At 43.2% G+C, this 19,659-nt stretch overlaps 1 long non-coding RNA gene across 1 annotated transcript in view; it reads left to right on the top strand.

The window, feature by feature from the left end:
* LOC147820725 (uncharacterized) overlaps positions 1 to 19,659 on the top strand; it is a 139,685-nt gene that overhangs the window by 35,480 nt on the left and 84,546 nt on the right. The gene's annotated exons all lie outside the window — the stretch shown is intronic.

The raw sequence follows: 19,659 nt of genomic DNA, 5'->3' as shown, positions 1-19,659 counted from the left end.
GAATTCCTCGTGGGGAGTTGGTACATGTACATAACACATCTTAATTCTTTTTCCATTCCTTTCCCTTTGTCCTCTGCATCTTTGTAGTGTGGAACCAGGTGGCTGTACAGAGAAGAGGCCAAAGGAGCAGGGAGGTTCCAGTGGATTGCTGCCAGGGCACGGGCCAACTCAGGACCCGGCATGACCTGCGACCTCGGGAGCATGACCAGAGACCTTGGGACCGCGCCCGCAGACCTACCCATTTGCAGTGGGCCAACTCGGCGCCCCCAGCGCGACAGCGACCCCGAGACCATGCTGGGATCAGCTCACATTCTTGGGCCTAGGACCCTGGGATGGCAGCGGGGGAGCTTCCTTCCTGGTGCTGGGACCTGCTCACATTCTTGGCATCAGGAGCCTGCGATGGCAGGTGGGAGCTTCCTTCTGGCTGCTGGGACTGGCTGAGCTTCACTGTCCTTTTAGCCTGGGGTGGAGACTAGGAGCTTCACTCTGGTTGCTGGGACCTGCTCACCTTCTTGGCCCTAGGAGTCTGGGATGTAGTGGGGGAGCTTCCTTCCTGGTCCTTGGACAAGCTGGGCTTCAGTGCCCTAGGAGCCTGGGATGGAGGCAGGGTGCTTCCTTCCTGGTGCTGGGACCAGCTGGGCTTCACTGACCTAGGAGCCTGGGATGGATGCTGGGGAGCTTCCCTCCAGGTGCTAGGACCAGGTAACCTTCTTGGCCCTAGGAGCTTGGGATGGCAGCAGAGGTGCTTTCTTTGGGGTGCTGGGACTGACTGAGCTTCATTGCCCTAGGAACCTGGGATGGAGGCTGGTGGCTTTCCTCTAGGTGCTGGGACCTGCTCACCTTCTTGACCCTAGGAGCCTGGGATGGAGTCGGGGAGCTGCCCTCTGGGTGCTGCAACCAGCTGAGCTTCACTGGCCTAGGAGTCTGGGATGGAGGCTGGGGATCTTCCTTTCTGTTCCTTGGACAAGCTGGGCTTCACTGCCCTAGGAGCCTGGGATGCAGGCTTTGAGCTTCCCTCCAGGGGCTAGGACTGGCTCACCTTCTTGGCTCTAGGAGGTTGAGACGGCAGCAGGGGAGCTTCCTTCCAGGTTCTGGGACCAGCTAACAATCTTGGTCCTAGGAGCCTGGGATGGCAGCGGGGGAGCTTCCTTCCTGGTGCTGGGACCGGTTCACATTCTTGGCACCAGGAGCCTGCGATGGCAGGTGGGAGCTTCCTTCTGGCTGCTGGGACTGGCTGAGCTTCACTGCCCTAGGAGCCTGGGGTGGAGGCTAGGAGCTTCACTCTGGTTGCTGGGACCTGCTCACCTTCTTGGCCCTAGAAGTCTGGGATGTATTGGGGGAGCATCCTTCCTGGTCCTTGGACAAGTAGGGCTTCACTGCCCTAGGAGCCTTGGACGGAGGTGGGGAGCTTCCTTCCTGGTGCTGGAACCAGCTGGGCTTCACTGCCCTAGGAGCCTGAGATGGCGGCTGGGGAGCTTCCCTCCAGGTGCTAGGACTGGCTCATCTTCTTGGCACCAGGAGCTTGGGATGGCAGCGGGGAAGCTTCCTTCCAGGTGCTTGCACAGGCTGAGCTTCACTGCTCTAGGAGCCGGAGATGGAGGCAGGGTGCTTCCTTCCAGGTTCTGGGGCCAGCTGAGCTTCACTGCCCTGGCAGCTTGGGATTGAGCCTGCAAGCTTCCCTCAAGGTGCTGGGACCGGCTTACCTTCTTGGCCCTAGGAGCCTGGGAAGGCAGTAGGATAGCTTCCTTACAGGTCCTGGGACCAGTTGAGCTTCACTGTTCTAGGAGCCTGGGATGGGAGTAGGGGAGCTTCCTTCCTGGTGCTGGGACTGGGTGAGCTTCACTGCCCTAGGAGCCTGGGAAGGAGGCTAGGCAGCTTCCTTGTGGGTGCGGGAACCGGCTGAGCTTCACTGTCCTAGGAGTCTGGGATGGAGGCAGGGAGCTTCCTTTCTCATGCTGGGACCAGCTGAGCTTCACTGCCTAGGAGCCTAGGATGGAGGTGGGGAGCTTCCTTCCCGATGCTGGGACCAGCTGAGCTTCACTGCCCTAGGAGCCTGGGATGGAGGTGGGGAGCTTCATTCTTGGTGCTGGGAGCAGCTGAGCTTCTTGGCCCTAGGAGCTTGGGATGGCAGCGGGGAAGCTTCCTTCCAGGTGCTTGCACTGGCTGAGCTTCACTGCCCTAGGAGCCTGAGATGGAAGCGGGGAGCTTCCTTCCCGGTGCTGGGACCAGAGGGCCTTCACTGCCCTAGGAGCCTGGGGTGGAGACTAGGAGCTTCCCTTCTGGTGCTGGGACCTCCTCACATTCTTGGCCCTAGTAGCGTGGGATGTACTGGGCAAGATTCCTTCCTGGTCCTTGGACAAGCTGGCCTTCACTGCCCTAGGAGCCTGGGATGGAGGCTGGGGAGCTTCCCTCCAGGTGCTTGGACCGGCTCACCTTCTTGGCCCTAGGAGCTTGGAATGGCAGCAGGGGAGGTTCCTTCTGGGTGCTTGGAAGGGCTGAGTTTCACTGCCCTAGGAGCCTGGGATGGAGGCGGGGAGCTTCCCTTCTGGTGCTGGGACCAGCTAACCATCTTGGCCCTAGGAGCCTGGGATGGCAGTGGGGGGAACTTCCTTCCGGGTGCTGGGACCAGCTGAGCTTCACTGCCCTAGGAGGCTGGGATGGAGGTGGGGAGCTTCCTTCCATTGCTGGGACTGGTTGAGCTTCTCTGCCCTAGGAGCCTTCTTGGCCCCTGAAGCCTGGGATGGCAGCCAGGGAGCTTCTTTCTGGGTGCTGGGACCAGCTGAATTTCATTGCCCTAGGAGCGTGGGATGGAGGCCTGGTTCTTTCTTCTGTGTGCTGAGACCAGCTGAGCTTCACTGCCCTTGGAGCCTGGGATGGAGGCAGGGAGCTTCCTTCCTGGTGCTGGGGCCGGATGAGCTTCATTGCCCAAGGAGCCTGCAATGGAGGCAGGGAGCTTCCCTTCTGGCGCTGTGACCGGCTCACCTTCTTGGCCCTAGGAGCTTGGGATGGCAGCGGGGAAGCTTCCTTCAGGGTGCTTGCACTGGATGAGCTTCACTGCCCTAGGAGCCTGAGATGGAGGCATGGAGCTTCCTTCCTGGTGCTGGGACCAGTGGGGCTTCTCTGGCCTAGGAGCCTGGAGTAGAGGCTAGGAGCATCCACTTCACCCTAGAAAGAATGGAGGCTATCAAATCAACAAATAACAAATGCTGGCGCAGTTTTGGGGAGAAAGGAACACTTCTTCATTGTTGATGGGAGTGCAGACTGGTGCAACCACTGTGGAAGTCAGTATGGAGACACCTCAAAGAACTAGGACTAGAGGTCCCATTTGACCCAGCTATTCCCCTGCTGGGGATCTTCCCAAAAGAATTAAAAGTATCATACCACAGTGATATATGTGCACCCATGTTCATAGTGACACAGTTTGTAATGGCTAAAGCTTGGAAGCAGCCCAAGTGCCCATCAACTGGAAACTGGGTAAAGAACATGTGGGTTTTTTATAAAATGGAGTACTACTCAGCCACGAAGAATGAAAAACTAGAGTCATTTATAGCTAAATGGATGCATATCGAGGCCATACTCTTAAGTGAAATAAATAGGACACACATGTGTAAATACCAAATAGTTTCTCTTGTGTGAGAAACTGATAGTGTAAACAAGGGTTAAAATGATTAAAATGAATAATTGATAATTTGAAATAGGAAAAAAGGTCCAAAAACAAAGGAGTGAAGAGAGGGGAAGGGGAAAGGAAAAGAGGGAAAGGAAAAACTATGAGAAAAGAAAAAAAACTGGAAATGAAATCTATGTAAATAGGGAAGGGTGGAGGAGGTGAAGGGTGCACAGGTAATGGGAAAAAAAATAAGAACCAAGATATATCATGTACAGGAACAAACACCCAATGATAAATGTAAACGAACTGTATACCTAAAATGTACCAATAAAAGAATTTTTTAAAAAATAGAAAGACCAGCTGGGATTTCTTATGTACTTGACTTTGTGAACTAACATTGCTTAGGGAAGGGGGATCATGCAGGAGAAGTACAGAACTGCTCAGACTTCAGAAATATTTAAGAGAAAGAATTAAAGGTGTACAAAGAGGCAGCGCAGTGGGACTATTTTTGCATAACTCAACAGTGAACAATAGTCACAATGTAAATACCAATTTGTTATTTAATTAAAAAAATATGATACATTGCAAGGAAATAGGGGAGAATAAGGTCATGGTGGAAAGAGGAAGCTAAACATTCAACTGTTAATGACAGAAAAATAATAAATAGTGCTAAAAACTGATGAAGTCAGTAGTTTACTCAGGCCAGGGATGTAGCTCAATGGGATCGCATCTGCCTGGGAAGCACAAGGTCCTGAGTTTGATCCCCAGTACCAAAATAAATAGTTTACTATGGTTTTTTAAGGGACTAAATCAAGGCAAAATATTTCAAGTAGATCTTTAACTCTATATCCATATTACTGTAATTGAACTTATACATCAAAGCCCCTCAAAAATGGAAATTACTAAGTCAAAGCCTTTCCTGAGTAGATTTAAAGCATTGTAGGAAAGTGTAAGATTTACAAAATGCAGAAAAAGAAGTCCATGGTAACAGACTGGCTCCTCTTTATATATTTAGCAATCATGGCAGAAATATTTTGATTCACTCTTAGTTTCTTATCTTTCCAATTATTTACTTACGTGGTTGAAATAGTTGCTTTTCCTCTGATCTCGTGCTAAGAATAAAAAAAAAGAAAAAAACGAATCCATTCTGATACAAATGTCTTAGAAAAGTATATAGAAGTGGCTACTAATTTTCTGAGGGATTACAAACATAATGAAATAAAAATCTATTTTATTTTTTAAAATAAATCATCTGCCAAGATGAATTCCATAAAGTAAAAACCAAAAACTTAGTCATACCTTTTTTTAACCTAAAAGATGACAGACTCTCCTTATATGAAAGAAAACTATAAAACAAGCTGAACCAGATGAGAAACTTAGCTAATTAAAAAAAAAAGTTAACTTATTGCAAATCTCAACCACTGTACAGACTTTCTTGAGTAAATAAATATTTTATAATTGTACATTACCATACAGCTTAATTAGAAGCATCTAACAGCAGACAGCTCTAAGAACCAGTTTCTGGCTAAGCACCGAACTCTCGCTGCATTAGAATTCCTGGAAGTATCCTGAAACACCCACTGGGAGTCTACAAGGATACTGCGCTGAAAATATGTTACTAAAAAATGAGTGGGTCTTTAAACAACTGTAAAGTAATCCACCTTAAATCCTGGACTTGAAATGAGTGTGCTGATCTAGCTGAGCAGAGTGTCAATGGCACACACACAAATTCATTTTGCTCTAACAGAATAAATGCTCCAAGAGCAACAGGGGCCACAGTGCCCCCTGCGCTCCCCTCTAACCCTGAACACCGCTGCAGGCACATTCCTTCCCCTGAAGAGGGGAGCCCAGGGCAGCCCCTCGGGCTTCCTATGCTCCCCCAGGAGAGGCCCTAGGCCCTTGAAGAAATGGAGAAACACAGCAATGCTAACCAGAAATAACCCACTCAGGAAGGAAAATTGCTAACCAATGCAAACGCAGGTAAAAAACATTTTTTATTGCGCTGCATCTCTCCAAGTAGTATCAAACCTACCTTCCTTAAATTCTTACCATTGAAATCAACTAAAATTTTGGTCATGTATGTTTTTTCAACAGAAAAAGAACTGACCAAACATTAAGAAAAAGAAGTCATGGGCCAGGGATTTAGCTCAGTGGTTTCGCTGCTTGCTGCGCAAGCACAAGGATCTGAGTTCGATCCCTGGTACCAAAAAACAAAAAAAAAGATAAAGAAGTCGAGGTGCAGACAAGTTCATACATCTGATTCCTAAAGCAAATAGGACACAAGAAATTTACACTCGTTCCACACATTGGCTATCCTTCTAGGAAATATCAGAGGAGTATGTTGCACCAATTCTGAAATGAGGGTGAAAAAGTTTTGAATAGCTGAAAATTTCTGAGAACACCCTAAATCATAAATGTGGTGTGAGGCAGGCTCACTTGGTAAGAGCACTGTGGGGAATGGGGTTGAAGAGATGATTCAATATCTCTCCCTCTCTTCCCTCCCAAATATATGCATATAACACAGGATTTCTTAATTTGTTGATATGATAATCTAAGTTTAACTAAGTCCTATCATTCCTCTTTAAAATCTCCTCTGTGGAGTTAGAGAAAAGCTCGAAAAGAGTGTGAAAAAATAAGTACAAATCCATGACTGCATCTTAATCATGTGGTCTACTGTACTGACAAAGTGCCAAAATGTGTTAACATAAAGCCACATGCTCTCAATCAGTGACATTTAAAAGAAAATGTATAATCACACAGTAAAAGTAAAGTGAACGGAAAGCTGAGAAATGGAAGCCAATGTATGAGTTCTAAATACTGTCTGTAATGTAGCACAGAAAACAGCAATGGTTTTCAGTCCTATCCTTGATGGGGAGAAGTAGGGTCTTACCGTTTGCATGAAATTTGTTCAGGAAAATTGTGCTTGCCCTTAGATGGTCAGTGGGGTTTGATTCCAGAGCTGCACCTACAGATGAAAAGAAAAGGATGTCATGATTTAGTTCAGTAGGAAAGTAGATGGTCTTCAAAGTAGCTACATGACACCTTTAATCGTTTAGTAGTGTTGAGAAAGTTTTTAGTTATGAATAGGAAAGAAACACAGGCAAGCATGTAAGAATTCTCCTGGGGAACTGTCCAACTGTAGAATCTCTCTATGCCCATGGAATGAAATAGGCTGTGTCTTAGGTTTATTTTTCTAAACTTACACCTGAACGATCTAAAGCACATTTTAGATGAATCGAATATGCCCTCCTCCCCTGTCCTGCTCACCCAACAGAAATACAAGCACGCCCTTCTGTGCTGACTCTGCCACACTGCAGGAACAGTGTCGAGAGCAAGCGCTGCCCTGGCATCACGGATACACTGTCAGATACCAGTTCAGTGAAACGAGTATTTTCCAACAGCAAACATTCGGCAGACAACCAATCGCATGGTTAACCCTAGCTGCACTCAATAAGGGAACGTGTTTTGTTAGCTATTTTGTTTGGTGGCTGTTCACCAAGGCAGACTTAAGGCTGCTTAGAGATGCAATCTCCTGATCTACAAACTCTTCCTGGATGTAAACTGATTTTTTTTTCTTTTACTTTTTCTCAATTTCCATATACTTTTGATTCTTGGAACTAAGCTGGGAGAATCATTCACTTAGTGAAAACTAAACTTTTGTAACTTTTGTGCTATTACATGAGGTAATAAAAGTCATCACACAGGCAGGTATGACCCTATTCAGTGACTTCAAGCTACTTAACCAATCTTGTGACAAACTGTGCCAAGATTCAGATATAATAACAGTTAAGCAATATTTCCTTAACCACATGTTAAAAATTATTCTACTTTTTAAAAAGGGAGTTCAATGCTCAAATCACACAGCCCTCACCCTGACAAAATCAAAATGCATACCAAAACATTAAAAGAGAATGACTAGTAGTGACTACCGTCTAACTCACTGTTTCATACACGGCCTAAGAGTCCTTCTTTTGTCCCCTCCCGGTAATATGCTTAGAATCTTGCACACACATAATATGAGGCTTCTGGGTTTAACCTGAGCTTGAATCACCCACTTTAATGTACTTCAATGCAAGTCACTAGAAACTGACTGAGGCCTACTCATTCCTCTTCATGGTATTCCTTCCACAGGTTCAGTAAAACTATTCTTATGTAAAAGACTCCAACAAAAATTCATGTTTTTGGCATATCTATTAGAAGATGAGACAATCTTAGTTATGTGGAAAAATAAAATTATGTCCACAAGGTGACAGAGACTTTCATGGCTGACTAAAGTTTCTAAGGGATATGGGGCCGCTTCCTACAAAAGCATCAATATATTACCATTTGAATTTCAAATTAATTAAATGATTAAAATTAGTTTACAGCAAGAGCAATTTAGCTATCGGCACCTTTATAATGACAAACTTTCAATGAAGTCCAGGAAAATTAAGTGTCAAAATAAGAGGAACCAGCTTAAAACACACACACACACACACACACACACACACTCTCTCTCTCTCTCTCTCTCTCTCACACACTCTCTCTCCTTCCACACCAAGATGTGGTATTATGTATCTGAAGATAAAATTCAAAGAGGGTGGAATAAAAAAAAATGACAACATGCAGAAAATAAGAGAAACCAGCCCAAGTAACAGACTGGCCCTCTCTCCAGGGCTTTAGGATGAGCACATGATCCACAGTTGGTCAGTTAATCACATGAAAAAAGAAAGACCATGAGAAAAGGAAGCATTGATAAGTATGTGAAACTGCTTTTATTCCGCCCTCAAGAATCTCTTTCAGCATAAAACTTATTGTTCCATTTAATTTTTGCCACTTTTATTTCAGTACTCTCTTTATTTTCTTTTTTTGGTTTGGAGAGTGTGACAGGGATTGAACCCAGGACTTCTGACTGAGCTACATCCCCAGCCCTTTAAAAAATTTTTTTTTGAGACAGGCTTTTTAAAAAAAGTTTTCTGAGACAGTGTCTCACTATGTAGTTCAGGCTGGCCTTGAACTCACTGCAATCCTCCTGCCTCAGCCTCCCAAGTGCTGAGATTACAGGCATGCACCACCACGCCTGGTGAGGCAGGTTCTTCTAAACTGCCCAGGCTGGGCTCAAACTTGTGATCCTCCTGCTTCAGCCTCTCTGGTGCTGGGATTATAGGCACGGGGCCTCGCCTCAGTACTTGGCTTTCATTTTCATTAACATTTTAATACTGGTGTAGTTACTACTGTTACTGTACTAGATTCTAGAGACCAAAATTTGTCCTGTGTGCCCCGGGGCCCGGCGGGGAGCTGGGGGGCAGCCCGGGCACGGGTGCTGCAATGGCATTCATGGGGCCTGGGCCATCCCCCCGCACCCAGGCCGACCTCTGGCAGCCACTACGTGTGCCAGCTGCTGCCACCCGCCACCATCTTGTCGCTGCGGTGCAGGGGGAAGAGTGTTAAAACTTTTTTAAAAGACAGATGTCACCACATGTGTAAATACCGAATAGTTTCTCTGGTGTGAAAAACTAAAAGTGTAAACAAGAATCAAAATGTATAATTGGTATTGTGAAATAGGAAGAAAAGCTCTAAAGGAGTAGGGGAAGTAGGAGGGGTAGGAGCAAGGAAAGAAGGGAAAAGAAAAAATATGAGAAAAGGAAAACATGGAAACAAAGTCTTTGCAAATTGGGAAGGGTAGAGGGGGTGAAGGGAGGGCAGGGGAATGTGGAAAAAATAAGAACCAAGATATGTCATGTAAAAGTACAAGATCCCAATGATGAATGTAACTGTATTGTATACCTAAAATGAACCAATAAACTAAATGGAAAAAAAAATACAGATGTCACGTTGGTCATGAAGAGGTTCAAAGCAGGCTTCATTCCACTAAGATCCACAAGCGATGGCTTTGGCTTACGTGTTTAAACTCCAAGGTGGAGGAAAACGTTCTTCCCAGTAAAGGGAACATTTAAGAATACATGTAATTTACATGACTGTAATATTTGGTTGTGCACATTCTGTTTCTTAAGTTATTAAAGAATGTTTAAAGATTTTTTTTAAGTCTTTCTCAGACTTGAGAAAGTCTGAGAGAAAGGTCTCTCTTGAGACCTCCCAACACCAGAAGAGAAAGACTGAGCTGCCCCCAAGGACCATTAGGCAGCTAGGGAGCAGCTGGTGTGTGTGTGTGTGGGGTGACCACTCCCATCACGAAAGGAAAGTCTTTGCAGGAGAGATGAGCTGAGAGAAGGAGAACCCAGATGGGTTTTGAGAAGATCTGATTCCTGGGTCCCTCTGTACCTAATCAACCTTCATGAACTCCCTGGTTATACGCGTCTGCCTTGAAGTAGGTTTTCTGTAACTTGTGACTGTTAAAGAGTCTTGGTACATCAGCAGTGCTGATGATCTCACTCCAGGTGGGGACACACAAAAGTCACTGGCTCATTTAACAAATGTCATGAACAGGAATTTTCAAATGCCAAAATCATGCTTTGTATAGAAGTTATGAATACACTCACAACCATTCCTTTTAGTTCCTTTAATTATGCATGCTTTAAAAATAGCTCTTGGCCTCAAGAATGTCGCTTAGGTGTAAAGAACTTACCTAGCAAGCACGAGGGCCTGGCTTTGATTCCCAAGACCATAAAAAGAGAAAAAATATCTTTATCAATGCATAAAATTTGACATTTTATTACAGAAAAATAATGAGCCCTTTGAAGGCATATTTACTGTTTAATACACACAATGGTGCAGCAAGTGTTATTCCTATACTTTTTGTAGCCAATCCCAAACTGGTTGAGGATTTAGGCATTTATAAAATTCTCTTCTAGTCTTCAATGAGAAAAACATTCATGTATGTGGTATTTTTTAATAATTCATTTTGTCTGTGTAGGAAAGATTTTCAAAAGTGCAGTAACTGGACAGAAGGGGATTGATTTCCTGGTTACATACAGTGCCAACCTATCTTTCAAAGGAAAATTATGTAACTGCAAATTGTGAAGAAATAATTTTTCTTGTCAGTATTTTAAAGAGAAGGCAGTGATCAACAAATTATCTGGAAAATGCATATTTCAGGAAGAGAAACTAATTTCAATGTATCCCACTTAAATAGGAGAGGTCCATAGTTTCTGAGCCAACTGCCGGGCACCCATTTATTTGAAGTCCACTGCCCTTACTAACCTGCTGCAATACCTCTGTGTACACATTACATTAGTTTTATGGCCCACGACACAGTCTAGACTCACAATTACCATGCAAACTGCTGATTCCACCTGAGTCCACCCTTTCCACTGCCTCGAGCCAGCTGGGCTCATCGGAGGGCCCACAGCACAGAGCAGAGCCCCCGCGCAGTGCATAGTTCAGTTCTCTCTCCTGCCTGACTTCTCTGCTGGAGCCACACTCTGGATCCACCTCTCCATCAATCCTAGTCTTGTCCTGTCTCAATCCTCAATCCTAGTGACTGTGACTGAGATCTGACACTTCATACACTGTATTAAACCTCTTCATTTATGGATTCCTTAGGAACACTTTGCTCAGTTTGTTAAGACATTGAGATTACATTTCCAGGTTACAAGTTACTACTTCTTTTTTATTACACATGGATGTTTACTTTAACAGGGGGAGGGAAATGTGACATTTAAGGCAGCCCATATGAGTCACTCCATGATGTCTCTACCTATATGCCTCATACCTGGAATTTACAGTGAGTTTCATTTTACTTTAAAGGACAGATCTCTTCTATAATCCTCCCCTGGTTTTCTGTTACATCTGAAGTCCATATTCTTTGTCAAAGCTCACCAGGCACACAAGGACCATAACACTTCCTCCTGGTATCTCCTTCACTCTTCTGCAGCCACCTTTATATCCTTCTGTCCTTTGCCCAAATCGAGTTTGTTTCCATTTAAGGAAGTGCAAATGAAGAGAGGTACTCCTCTGCACGGGAGCACAGTACCTCTTAGATCACTCTCACCTTCAGGGCTGTTCAGCCATCACTTAAAGAGCACAGCTATCTTCTGCTGGCCATGTAAAACTGACCTCCCCCTCCACTCATTACCCAATTTCACTTTCTCCCCTCACCTCACTACCTGACCTTCCTGACTATGCATACATATATTGTCTATCCCTGGCCCCTCTAGAACGTAAGGATCAGTGTTAAGATGGAGGCTACTTGTACAGCACTGTATCTGGAACACTGACCAGCTCCTCAATAAACATTTGTCTCAGTCTACTCAAAACTAGTTAATTCCTCCCAGGTTTCTCATTTCTTCAAGGATTTCTTCTAATGTTCTTTCTTGTTTGTCATCTAAGATCAGTATTATCTGCAGATGTCTTAGAGTGGTAGCTATTCAGAATTAGATATGAGACATGATATGAGATAGGCTATCAAGAATGACAAAAACCTTCAAGAGGAATTTGAATTCTAATGTCCATAACGAAGTCAAAGGTAACTTCAATTTGGCATAAAAAGATTCAATACTAAAATACCTTAACTACAAAATAATTCATCCTATAGACAAATTATAAAACAAAATATATCATCTCAATTCTGTTGGAGGGAGGTACAATTCATCAGTCATCAACATATTTTTATCTGTGTCTCAAAAAACAAACAATGGAATTGTGTATGATTTCATTATAAAAGATACTCACTCATAAGGTACAATGAATAAATGATGGGCCAACCTAACTTACTGAAGGCAAAGTAGTAGAGAAGACTTTTGAGGGTATCAGAAATTCCTAGGTTGTTAGGAATCCCTATAACTACTTGAAAAAATGTTATTCTGAAATGATTGAGAACAGAAGAAGAAAGCATAGTTTAAGTATAATTTTATCTAAAAAATTAAAATCCAAGTGGATATTGTAGAAGAGCCAAATTTTTTTTTTATTTAAGTGGGCATTTTGCAGTTTCCAGGGAAAGTGATATAAAATTATCTGAAATCAAGACAAAAACCAAACTTCCAACGTGTCTATACTATATACTTGGTGTTCTGGCATTACTTCTATGCAAATTTAAGAATAACACCTAAATACTGAAGCTGAGGATTCTCATCACTTTAGTGAATGCCAACATTTTACAAAATTTCCCTGCAGTGCTGGGGATCCAACCCACGCTCCAGGCATGCTGCAGAAGTGCTCTACCAGTGAGTGAGCTCCCTTCCCTGGCCCTAAACATTCAATTTCAAAAGACAAATGGAAATGAAAATGTAACCCTCATGTCTTAAACACAAAACAACAGCACCTCAGGCTGAGCACTGCCTGTCACTCTCCTGCACCTGCTGCCTCTGGCCAGCTTCTCCTGACATTCCACTGTCCGCAGCATTCACCTTCCGCTCAGTCCCCAGAACAGGCACCCCAGCTTCACTAGCAAGCTCAGACCACCTGTTACTTTACTTTTGATCTCATCCATTAAAATGAATGTACACACATGACACAGAGAGGTAACTGCTGCCTCTGCTTTGCACACACACGTAAATGACTAAGAAAGACAGAGTTCTAAGAGAAAGGTCTATCTTATGCATGAAATACAAGATGCGTTCTGAAAAGGTTTTTATAAAGAACTGAATTTGGCATATGTACCACTTCTATGTCACCCTGAGCTAGTAGGTGTCCAGAGCTATCTTACATAGTCATTTCCTGCTTTGTGTCTTAATTAATCAGCAATACACAGAGGCTATACATAGGCTTCCTTTGTATTTGGAAGGGCCCAATGAGATGTTCAACATATGAGAACGTGTTGTAAAGTATGAACAATAATGTAAACATCCTATTTGGGGTTTCCCCTTTTTTATTAGTACATGTTTGCAATACATGACAGCTCTAATTTTTTTATAAAATCAATCAGGGGCCTGCTTTATACCATCAAGCAAAGTGTAAGTTTTCACAAGTACTTACATGCTTTGTGTTTAAAGGTATAATTCATGTACTTATTCATTCTTTAATGATTTCTTTCAATACTCTGAGAAGTTACAAAGCCATGTCCGACAAGAGGCTTAATTAGCCTATCAAAGAAACTGAGAGCCCAGCTAAACTTAAAATGAAGACCTAGAAGACATTTCCTGTGTAGTAATGAAATAAACTCTGCCACTGAAATGAAACAAATGGGTCGACAAGACTCACACATCTTCTGATGCGATGCATTCAACACAGGACTCAGTGTTACCCTGTAAACCCAGCTCCAAGTTGAAGCCCAGCCTGGGAAATTTAGTGATGCTGAGACCTTGTTTCAAAATACATTTTAAAAAGGGTTAGAGCAGGGGCCAGGGATTTAGCTCAGTTGTTCCAGCATCTGCCTCACAAGCACAAGGTCCAAAGTTCGATCTCTGATACCCCCCCCCAAAAAGGGCTAGGGCTACAGCTTTGTGCAAAGACCTTGTATACAATCCCCAGCACTTCAAAGAGAGAGCAAAAAGTCTTTATCAAGAACCAACTTGTTACCCACAATTATCTTTACCTACATTGATTCCTGTCCAAAATTCTAGGGGTAAGAATCAAACATTTTGTCTCTTCTCTCCAGCAGGTTCCCCTCTTTCTCTTTGGCATTCTTAGCAGCTGAGCAGGACTCTACTGGCAGGAGGGGAGGAAAGGAGAAGGCTGGCCACAAACACTCCAGGACTGGTGGGGCCTGGCACCTCAACTCCCAAAGCCTCACCTCCTCATTAAACCTTCCATTCCTATTTTCTCTTTTGAAACTTTAGACCAACAATCTCACGATCTCATGAGCTACCTCACCTCTCCTTTAGAACAGACAAGATAAAGTCCTTTAAGTGACTGAAGCATGGCAGGAGATATATTTGTCAAAGTGGGAAACATGAAGAAACCAGAACTCTATGGGTAGACTCTTTTGGGGAAAAAAGAAACTTTTCTGCACATTTAACATCTTTCTCAGCTATTTAAAGGCCCTCTCCCCAAATTTTCACTCTTTCTATGCTCAAACTACACTTGGAAGGGGCCAGGGATTTAGCTCAGTGGCACCGTGCCTGCCTCGAAAGCACAAGGTCCTGAATTCAATCCCTGGTACCAAAAAAAAATTACATCTGGGAGACTAAACCTATAGAGGTAACACAAGAACACCACATAAACTCCCCTACTTGAATTTACATAAGAAATCCTCAAGTGTTTGGCTCTGAACTGCTAGGGTACCCCTACCTGGTGTGAGGAAGGGAAGAACCAGGTCTTACTATCTCCGCCACTTAGATACCAACTGAGGTGAGGACGCGGAGATGGGAGGGAGGCTCCAATACTGGCATATTGGAATTCTGAGAAAAGGGAGCAAATGAATATATCCAACAGGCCTTGATAAAGTCCCACAGGACAAGGTACAGAGCTCTTAACATGAAGGGTCCAGAATGGGATTTGGGAACCAAAGGGGCCACGGACTGGATGTTAGGGTAGACAGGGAAAGACACTGGCCTCACAGACAGGGAGGAGTAGGTGTGGGAAAATGAGGCACAGTCACCCGAAACCAGGCCTGAGAGAGCCAGTTCCTGGAGCAGAGGAGCCAGAAGCCCCCGGGCCCTGAGGGTTTGGAAAGTGAGAGCTTCGCCTCAGGCAAACAGTGTCCCCACCACCTCCTTACCTCAGGGCTTCTTTCAGTTGCTGATGTGGGACAGGTGGTGGCCATGCCCGGTTCCCACGGAAATCTCAGACTCGTAGTCTCGCTCCACTGGTCCCTTGCGCCAGCCCGGCTCGAGGCTGGCATTGGAGCCCTCACAACAGGTCAGAATGTTCCCCATGGGGCACCACTGCACCTTGGCTCAGTCCCACTTGAGCAGCTCAGCAATGCAGAGCAGACTCTTCTGCTGTTCTTTCACCTGCCCTCTGGCCAGCAGGCTGGCCTTACCCTCGGTCCCCCCCAACCCCCAAGCTGACTGGTCTTCTGAGGGGCAGTGATCTGGCTTATTTAAAGGGGTTAGAGATCCCACAAATGCTAAGAGCCAAAGCCACTGCCAGAGATCAAGCCAGAGATCTTTCTCCTTCGGCCACCTCCGACCGACTGACTAGGCCAGCACCTGCCAACTGGAATGCATCCTGCGTCACCTGGTTACCAGCAGCCAATCACGACCAGGGTTCTGTCCGCATGCCCACCCAACTGGCACTCAGGCATTTGATTCAAAACACCCTGGCCCACCTGGGGCTGTCATCTCCCTCACACATAGGGTCAGGATGCCTGTTTCCATTCTTCAGGTGCTGCCTGGAGCTTCTCTGGCTTTTGTAACTCTACAGGTGGTCTGGGTCAACAGACTTTATAGAAAGCCCCAGTTAATAAGAAGCTGGCTCCATAGGCAATTCAGCTTCTCTGAGTGGTCCAGCTCTCACTTTTCTCAGAGGACGTAGCTGCACCCAAACTGTTGACTGTTTCTGTACCTAAATCCTCCTCTACTGTTAGTTTTGGTTTGAAATCCACTTTCTCTACATATTGGCTAAAGGAACAATTCAACAGGAAGAGATAATGATTATAAACATACAATATATATACCAAACACTGGCACACCCAACCTCATAAAACAAACAAATTGACAAGAAACATCAGATAAACACCAGTATAGTTGTAATGGGGGTGCTCAATACCCTACTGTCCCAAATGGACAGATCAACTAGACCAAAAAAATGAACAAAAATCAAAGAGTTGAATCAAACCTTCGAACAAATAGACTTAATAGATGTCTACAGGGTATTCCTTCCAAAACCAACAAAATGCACATACTTCTCAGCAGCACATGGGACTTTCTCCAAAACAGCCCACATACTAGCCCATAAAGCATGCAGAAATAAATGCAAAAGAATCAAAATTATCCCATCTATATTATTAGATCATAATGAAACTAGAAAGCAATAGCAAAAGACAACAGAAATTATGCACACATATGGAAACTGAATAATGATCTTGAGTGATCAAAGGGTCACAGATGAAATTAATGAAGAAAGTAGTTACTATAATCAAACAATAATGATAGTATGACATATTGGAACCTATGGAACATAATGAAAGCAGTCTGAAGAGGGAAGTGTATAGAGGTGAATTTCCACATCAGGAAAACAGAGGGAACTCAAATAAATAAGCTAATGATGCTCCCCAAGATCTGAGAAAAGCAATCCAAACCCAAAGGTAGGAAATTATAAATATCAGAGCAGAAATTAATGAAATTGTGACTAAAAAAATACAAAGAATCCATGAATCAAAGAGTTGGTTCTTTGAAGGATAAAACAAAATATACAAACCCTTAGCCAACCTTATAAAAGAAAAGGAAAAAAAGACTCAAATCCATGCAATTAGGAATGAAAAGGTTGAAATCACAACAAATCCCGCAGAAATCCAGAGGATCATCGGTACCTACTTCGAGAACCTGTACTCTAATAAGATGGAAAATTGAGAAAAAATGGACATAATCCTAGATTTGTATGAATTGCGAAGATGATATAAAAATTTTAAATAATCCAATATCAGCCAATGAAATTGAAGATATAATTTAAAATCTACCAACAGGGCTCACTTCAGCAGCACATATACTAAAATCTACCCACAAAGAAAAGTCCAGGTCCTGAAAGATTCACTGCTGAATTCTTCAAGAAATGTAGAGAAGACCTAATGCTGCTACTTCTGAAACTCTTTAATGAAATGGAGAAGGAAGCAATGCTTCCAATTCATTCCTAGAAGCAAGCATTTCCTTAATTCCAAAACCAGAGAAGGATTCAACCAAAAAAAAAAGACAACTACCGGCCAATCTCCCTAATGAACATAGACACAAAAATCCTTAATAAGATACAGGCAAACAGAATGCTGCAAATCATCACGAAAATTATACAACATGACCAAGCAGGATTCATCTCAAAGATGCAGGGATGGTTCAACATGCACAAATCAATAACTGTAATACCCCATATAAAACACAGCCAAGAAAAGCAATAGATGCAGAAAAAGCATTTGACAAAGTCCAACACCCTACAGAAAACTGGAATAGATAGTCTTTATCTCAATCTGATAAAAGCCATCTATGACAAACCAACAGCCAACATCATACTAAATGGACAAAAACTGAAAACTTTCACTCTAAAATCAGGAACAAGACAAGGATGTCCACTGTCACCACTCTTTTTTCTTTTCTTTTCTTTTGTTTTTTGTGGTACCGGTGATCAAACTCAGGTCCTTGTGCCTGCAAGGCAGGCAGCAGAACCACTGAGCTAAATCCCTGGCATGTCACCACTCTTATTCAATATAGTTCTGGAAACATTAGCCAGAGCAATTAGACAAGGGAAATAAAAGGAATAAAGAAAGGAAAGGAAGAACTTAAACTGTCACTGTTTGCAGATGACATGATACTCTACATAGAAGACCCCAAAAATGCCACCAAAAGACTTCTAGATTTAATAACCAAATACAGTAACATAGCTGGATAGAAGGTCAACACTTAAAAATCAATAGCATTCCTTACACAAATAACAAACTCACTGAGAGAGAAATTGTGGAAATCACACCTTTCACAATACATCCAAAAAAGTGAAATACATAAGAATCAATCTAACAAAGGAAGTGAAAGACCTTTATATTGAAAACTACAGTACTCTGAAAAAGGAGATCAAAGAGGATATCAGAAAATGGAAAGATATCCCTTGTTCTTGGGTAGGAAGAACCAATATAGTGAAAACAGCCATACTTCCACAACTGTTATACAGATATAATGCAATCCCAATCAAAATACCAATATCTGGCCAGGGATTTAGCTCAGTGGCACAGCACCTGCCTTGCAAGCACAAGGTCCTGCATTCGATCTCCTGTACCAAAAGTAAAATAAAATACCAATAGCATATTTCAAAGAATTAGAGGAACAATCCTAAAATTTGCTTGGAACCGGAAGATACCTAGAGTAGCAAAAGTATTTCTGGGCAATTAAGGCAAGGCAGGGGCATCACAATCCCTGACTTGAAATTATACTACAAAGCTACTGTGATAAAAACAGCATGGTACTGGCCAAAAAAAGCAGACTAAAGGATCAGTGGAACAGATTAGACGATCCAGAAACAACTCCAAACACACTCAGCCACCCTATCTTTGACAAAGGAGTCATACACTTTCACTGGAAGAATGATAACCTCTTTAATAAATGGTGCAGAAAAACTGCCTTTCCACATGCCAAAGATTAAAACTAGACCTGTATCTTTCACCATCACTAAACTAAAATCTAATTGGATCAAACACCTTAATATTAAAATAGAAACACTAAATCTACTGGAAGACAGAGTAGGTAGAACACTTGAAGACATTGGTGTAGGCAAAGACTTTATGAACAAAACCCTGATTGCACAGGAAATATGACAAGGAATCAACAACCAAGATCTCATATTATTAAAAAGCTTTTTCATAGCAAAAGAAACCACCAACAGCATGAAGAGACAACTCACACTGTGATAAAAAAAATTTTTGCCAGCTGTTCCTCAAAGGACTAATATCTAGAATATATAAAGAACTTAAAAAAAATCAGACCCCCCTAAATTTAAAGACCCAATCCAAAAAAGACCATCTAAAATGAATAGACACTTCTCAGATGAACAAGTAGAAATGGTAAATAAATATATGGAAACATGCTCAACATCACTGTTCATTCAAGAGATGCAAATTAAAACAACACTGAGATTCCATCTCACTCCAGAAATAATGGCTGCTATCAAGAAATCAACCAATAACAAATGCTGGTGGAGCTGTGGGGAAAAAGGAACCCTGCTCCACTGCTCGTGGGAGTGCAGACTGGTGCAACCACTGTGGAAATCAGTGTGGAGATTCCTCAAAAAATAAAACTAGAGGTTCCATTTAACCACCTAGCCCCCTTCTTGGTATCTTCCTTAAAGAATTAAAAGCATCATACCACAGTGATATAGGCACACATGTTTATAGCAGAACAGTTTGTAATAGCTAAATCTTGGGAACAGCCCACATGCCCATCAACTGATGAGTGGATTAAAAAAGATGTGGGTTTTTTTATACAATGGGATGATACTGTGCAATAAAGAAGGACGAGCTTGAGACATTTCTAGATAAAAGGATGTATCTTGAAACCATACTCTTAAGTGAAATCCATCAGACACACATGTTTAAACAT

This window comes from Heterocephalus glaber, unplaced genomic scaffold (assembly GCF_053883595.1).
Source record: "Heterocephalus glaber isolate CG9 unplaced genomic scaffold, H.glaber_assembly_v1.0 deba00001806, whole genome shotgun sequence".
NCBI lineage: Eukaryota > Metazoa > Chordata > Mammalia > Rodentia > Bathyergidae > Heterocephalus > Heterocephalus glaber.
Note: the sequence above shows the minus strand (reverse complement) of the source record. Positions and strands in the feature narration are given on the sequence as shown.